Genomic DNA, 6498 nt, shown 5'->3' with positions numbered 1-6498 from the left:
AGCATGAGTTCCAAAAAGTTAGTAGTGATACAAATCAAAGTATAGAGTTTAAAGAATGTTTGCTGAAGAAAATTGTAAGCTCTTACATGGCTGGGTAGAATTTAAAGATGATGGACTGAATGGAAATTTCAGCATACAGGAACTCTAAAAAGCTATATATAAAAGTAAAAATAGCATATGTAATGCAATGCTTAAGCACCTGCTGGAAGGGAATTTAGGAGTTTTATTGAAATGTATGTAATAATGTATGGGAGAAAAAGACTGTTACTGGCAGAATGCAAGCAAGTGGTGGTTTTACCAATAGGAAAGCCTAGCAAAATATGCACAAAACTTGATGCATATAGACCTATTGCCCTTGCATTGTGTGTAGGGAAAAATTATGGAAAGAATGATAAATGCGAGAGTAGTAGCATAATTGGAAAAAAATGAAATTATAAACTGTGTACAAAGTGGTTTCAGGAGAGGAAGATGCACAGTTGATTATATTGTAAAATTACAAACAAATACAAAAAAGACCATGAGGAACAGAGAGTTTATGATAGCTGTCTTTTTGGATATTGAAAAAGCATATGACATGCTATGGAGGGAAGGTTTGCTGCATAAACTAGCTACAACTGGAATATGGGGAAGAATGTTCTCATGGATAGGAGACTTCTTAAGTGATAGAACCATACAAGTCAGGGTGGGGGCGGCTTTCTTGAATACTTATAAACTGACTAATGGCAGTCCACCGATGAGTGTGATCAGCCCAACCCTGTTAAACGTTATGATTAATGATCTCTTGGAGATAATATACAGGGAGGAATAGGTATTACTCTATTTATGGACAACAGTGCTATATGGGACAAATAGAGAAGACTTAAAATAGCTGTGGAGAGAATCAATGAGGTGCTCACAGGGATTTCAAAATGGGGAGATACTTGAGGATTTAAGTTCTCACATGCTAAAACAAAGGGAATGATCTTAACAAAACAGAAGATGGGGAAGAATGGAACTGATATCTTTATACAGAAAAAATACAGGCAGTGAAAAATTTTACATTCTTAGGAGTTATGTTTGATAACAAACTAACTTCAAAGGGTCATATATATAATATCAAGTCCAAATGTAAAGATAGGATGAATCTGCTTAAAAAGTATTGCTGGAAACAATTGGGGTGCAGATAAGAACGTGTTGATGCTGTATAGGGCATTAATAAAACCAGTTATAGATTATGGATGACAAGCTTTTAATTCAGCTTCTAAATCAACACTAACAAAATTAGAGCTGATCCAAGCCCAAGCTCTGCGAATTGCATGTGGTGCGAATATTATGACTCTGTTGTGTGTGCTGCAGGTAGCAACAGGAGACATGCTTATAAATTTAATGATGAAATTGTTGCATTTAACCTTTTGGGCTAAGGTTAATGGAAATAGTAAAGATAAGTGTACTAAACGAATATATGAGGACTGTTGGGAATTACGCAAACAAGAAATAACTGGGTGCCACAAACTCCCAAATGCTAACAGAGTCAAAAGGTGGGTAAAATGGAAGGCCTGGAAGACATTAAAATCTTTAGTCCTGGGAAATCAAACTATAGTTGGATGGTTGTCTCTCCAGTTGTGGATATGGTATTATATAATAAAACAAAGGGAAGACTAAGATTTGAGTTTATACATGGCAAATGAGGTTAGCATTGCCAAATCTATACTGATGGCTCTAGAGGTGACAATACAGGTGGAATGGGAACAGCCTTTTGTATTCCTGAATTTGGAGTTAAGAACTCTGAGATTATCCAATTTTGAGGCCATTATGACACCCTAATTGATGAGTATACTGTTGGCACTGACTTGGATAAGGGATGTACACCCAACTATGACTGCTATCCTATCTGACTCTTTATTGGGTATAATGGCGATTAGAAAGGGAGCCTTGGAAAGCAGGAATGACTTAATCAATGAAATATAGTTCTTAACTACAGAGATAGTACAATTAGGTATACATATGGTACAGTGTGTATTCCGGTGAGTGTTGGAATATCGGGCAATGAAATGGCAGATAAAGCAGTGAAAAATGTCTTAAAAAATGAAGAGGTTGATATAAAGATCCCTCAGAGTAAATAAAACTTCAAAAGTTTGGTTAAGAGAAAACTTTAGAAGGAATGTCAAGAACTATGGACCAAAGACAGAAAAAGGACAAAGGTTCTATGAATATGTCCTAAACTTGGACAGCTATGATAGAAGAAGTGAAGTAATTATATTTCGAGTGCTAACAGGACACTGTGACCCGAATGGTAACATATATTTGCTAAACCAGCAAAAAGCCGGGCTGTGCAACACATGCAAAGTCCAAGAAACAGTTGAGCATCTGCTGGGGCAATGCAAGGAGAATTACACAGAAAAAATATTTATGAAGAACTAAGATGCCTCAAGGTGAAAAAATAGAGTCTGAACGGACTGATGAGAGTATCGGAAAAGTGGGGTGGCATTAAAAAATTATTACTTCACTTTTCTAAGGATACAAGACTGGGTGAGAGACTATACATTTTTGCTTACACAAAAAACTGTGGTAAATGGAGGTCACAGACTCCTATGCTGAGGCTGCTGTGCCATAAAATGACAGGAAAAGAAAGAGAGAGAAAGGGCCAGAGAAGCCCAGGATCTAAGGGAGATTTCTCCTTCTGTGTCTAGGGATAACATAAGAATCTCAAGCTGTGGGGAACTTATTCAGTTATATTTACACTATAAAATAAAGCAGTTGTTGAACTTGCCACGAGTTCTGTGTGAGACCAACCTGATTGCCTTCTATGATGAGATAACTGGCTCTGTGGATATGGGGAAATCGGTGGACGTGATATATCTTGACTTTAGCCAAGCTTTTGATATGGTCTCCCACAGTATTCTTGCCAGCAAGTTAAAAAAGTATGGATTGGATGAATGGACTATAAGGTGGATAGAAAGCTGACTAGATTGTTGGGCTCAATGGGTAGTGATCAATGGCTCGATGTCTAGTTGGCAGCCAGTATCAAACAGAGTGCCCCAGGGGTCGGTCCTGGGGCCAGTTTTGTTCAACATTTTCATTAATGATCTGGATGATGGGATGGATTGCACCCTCAGCAAGTTCGCGGTTGACACTAAACTGGAGGGAGAGGTAGATATGCTGGACGGTAGGGATAGGGTCCAGAGTGACCTAGACAAATTAGAGGATTGGGCCAAAAGAAATCTGATGAGGTTCAACAAGGACAAGTGCAGAGTCCTGCACTTAGGACGGAAGAATCCCATGCACTGCTACAGGCTGGGGGCTGACTGGCTAAGCAGCAGTTCTGCAGAAAAGGACCTGGGGATTACAGTGGATGAGAAGCTGGATATGAGTCAGCAGTGTGCTCTTGTTGCCAAGAAGGCTAACGGCATATTGGGCTGCATTAGTAGGAGCATTGCCAGCAGATTGAGGGAAGTGATTATTCCCCTCTATTCAGCACTGATGAGGCCACATCTGGAGTATTGTGTCCAGTTTTGAGCCCCCCACTACAGAAAGAATGTGGACAAATTGGAGAGAGTCCAGCTGAAGACAATGAAAATTATTAGGGGGTTGTGCCACATGAGTTATGAGGAGAGGCTGAAGGAACTGGGTTTATTTAGTCTGCATAAGAGAAGAGCGAGGTGGGATTTGATAGCAGCCTTCAACTACCTGAAGGGGGGGCGTTCCAAAGAGGACGGAGCTAGGCTGTTCTCAGTGGTGGCAGATGACAGAACAAGGAGCAATGGTCTCAAGTGCAGTCGGGGTGGTCTAGGTTGGATATTAGGAAAAACTATTCCACTAGAAGGGTGGTGAAGCACTGGAATGGGTTACCTAGGGAAGTGGTGGAATCTCCATCCTTAGAGGTTTTTAAGGCCTGGCTTGACAAAGCCCTGGCTGAGATGATTTAGTTGGGATTGGTCCTGGTTTGAGTAGGGGGTTGGACTAGATGACCTCCTGAGGTCTCTTCCAACCCTAATCTTCGATGATTCTATGAACTGTTTGCAGAGAGAAATCCAGAGTGAGAGAACCACGCGCTCTGACAATAATGTTCCATATTTTAAAGATGCTGTAGCCAGACAGAGAGCACCAGATTCTCTCTGATATACTCCAGCTGCTTTGTGCCACTGCAGTGATGCAAAGAATCTGTAAAAAGAACAGGAGTACTTGTGGCACCTTAGAGACTAACAAATTTATTAGAGCATAAGCTTTCGTGGGCTACAACCCACTTCTTCGGATGCATATAGAGTGAAACATATATTGAGGAGATATATATACACACATACAGAGAGCATGAACAGGTGGGAGTTGTCTTACCAACTCTGAGAGGCCAATTAAGTAAGAGAAAAAAAACTTTTGAAGTGATAATCAAGATAGCTCAGTACAGACAGTTTGATAAGAAGCAAGTGTGAAAATACTTACAAGGGGAGATAGATTCAATGTTTGTAATGGCTCAGCCATTCCCAGTCCTTATTTAATCCTGAGTTGATTGTGTTTAGTTTGCATATCAATTCCAGCTCAGCAGTCTCTCGTTGGAGTCTGTTTTTGAAGTTTTTCTGTTTTAAGATAGCCACCCGCAGGTCTGTCATAGAATGGCCAGACAGGTTAAAGTGTTCTCCCACTGGTTTTTGAGTATTATGATTCCTGAAAAGAATCTGTAATAAATCAGCCATAAACCTCACATTTATGGCTACATTGTATACCACTGAATCTGGCACAGGGCTTGATTCTTCACTACTTTGCTCCTTATGTAGTCACTTGCTCCTGTGCAAATTGAGTGTAAAATGCAATCAAATCTAAATGTTATTACTTTTACATCCACTCTGTATTTATTTTCACTGGTGCAAATGACTACACAAGATGTTAGGCAGTAGAGAATCAAGCCCGCAGTCCTTAAAGTTCCATTAACCACAGCTCATGTTCAAATAACTGGCATAAATTATCAAACAACTGCACAATAGCTCTCTTGCTAGCTCAGCCAACATTCCAATCATGTTATTTTCCTCTGACAAAGTCTTATTAAATCTTAGCTTCAGTAAAAGCATCTGCTGAGTTTGTGAAATCACTACTGATCTATGTTGGGATACAATACATCTTGCATTTTTTTCCCTAGCTTTGTCACTTCCTGGTTCTTATTAAAGGATATTTCCATTTCTCTTTCTTTAGACCTTATTTATATCTCCAGACTTATTATGTTGTAAGTTTACTTTACATGATATAATTTTTTATTTTCTAAATTGTCATAATCTTTTCTGACAGGTTCCTATATCTTAATTCTGATTTAATCCACCCATAAAGTTAACTTTTCTTCTCCTCCTTTAGCTTGTAAGTCTCTTGCTCAAACTATAAATAAATAAATTAATGGAGATATCCCATCTCCTAGAACAGGAAGGGACCTTGAAAGGTCATTGAGTCCAGCCCCCTGCCTTCACTAGCAGGACCAAGTACTGATTTTGCCCCAGATCCCTAAGTGGCCCCCTCAAAGATTGAACTCACAACCCTGGGTTTAGCAGGCCAATGCTCAAACCACTGAGCTATCCCCCCCCGTGTTTGCTCTAAGAAATAAGACTACTTCAGTCTTATTTCTTAGAGCAAACACTGCTTTTATTGTTCTTATCATAGATTCTTTCCTGTTTACATTCTTTTTCAGATTACTGACCAAAATAAGTAACCTGCTTATAAAGTCACTTAGCAGTGAAAGGAAAAAAAAAAAAAAGTATATCTTTAACCTCGTTTTAAAAAAGAATGTATCTTTTAATAGACTTAAGGAATCAGTGGGGCATGGTAGAAAACGCAGTGTAAAACTACTCTAGAGTATCTATTTAACACCTTGTCTGATTCTTGTTTAACAATACTTAGGGGCTAGGAAAGAACAAATAAATCACATAAATATCAAGGATCTGAATAGAAAAATAAGCAAAATATTTAAGCTGATCTGTTAGTAGATTTAAACATAAATGGAGCAGCATAAAGGAAATTCTGACTTCTAGTTAACAGTCCTGCTGCTGTAGTTTGAACCTATAGTTTCCTGGCAACTCATAAACACGGAAACACATTCAGCTTACTGAAAGTCAAGATTTACAAGACAAACATTTCACTTTCATAAATACTAAAATGAACCTGAAGTCTGGATTTAGTCCATTTATTCAAGTCTATTGCACTTGGTTTTAAAATCATAGAGCTGCAGCGAACCAAGGTGAATGAGCATAGGATTTATGTCTACAAGCTTTCAAAAGAGCAAATTGATTAAACAGTAACAAAGTATAATTATATAAGTTTGACATAGTTAGGGCCAACCCTAGCATTTTTTGCCAGGCCTTTAAAAATTACTGACTCCTTTTCCATTCTACCCTTGCCTCCAAAAAATTAACCAACTCTTCTCCACCATGCTCACATGCCATTTGCACTACTAAGAATGAACAACACAATTTCCATTTGTTTAAATAAATGGGATAACCAGGCATCCCGGAAAACCTGAGAATGCACTGTTTTGGGGGCTTGTCC

This window comes from Emys orbicularis, chromosome 1, assembly GCF_028017835.1.
Source record: "Emys orbicularis isolate rEmyOrb1 chromosome 1, rEmyOrb1.hap1, whole genome shotgun sequence".
In the NCBI taxonomy this organism is placed as follows: Eukaryota; Metazoa; Chordata; order Testudines; family Emydidae; genus Emys; species Emys orbicularis.
The sequence above is the reverse complement of the archived record's forward strand: the minus strand, read 5'-3'. Positions refer to the sequence as shown.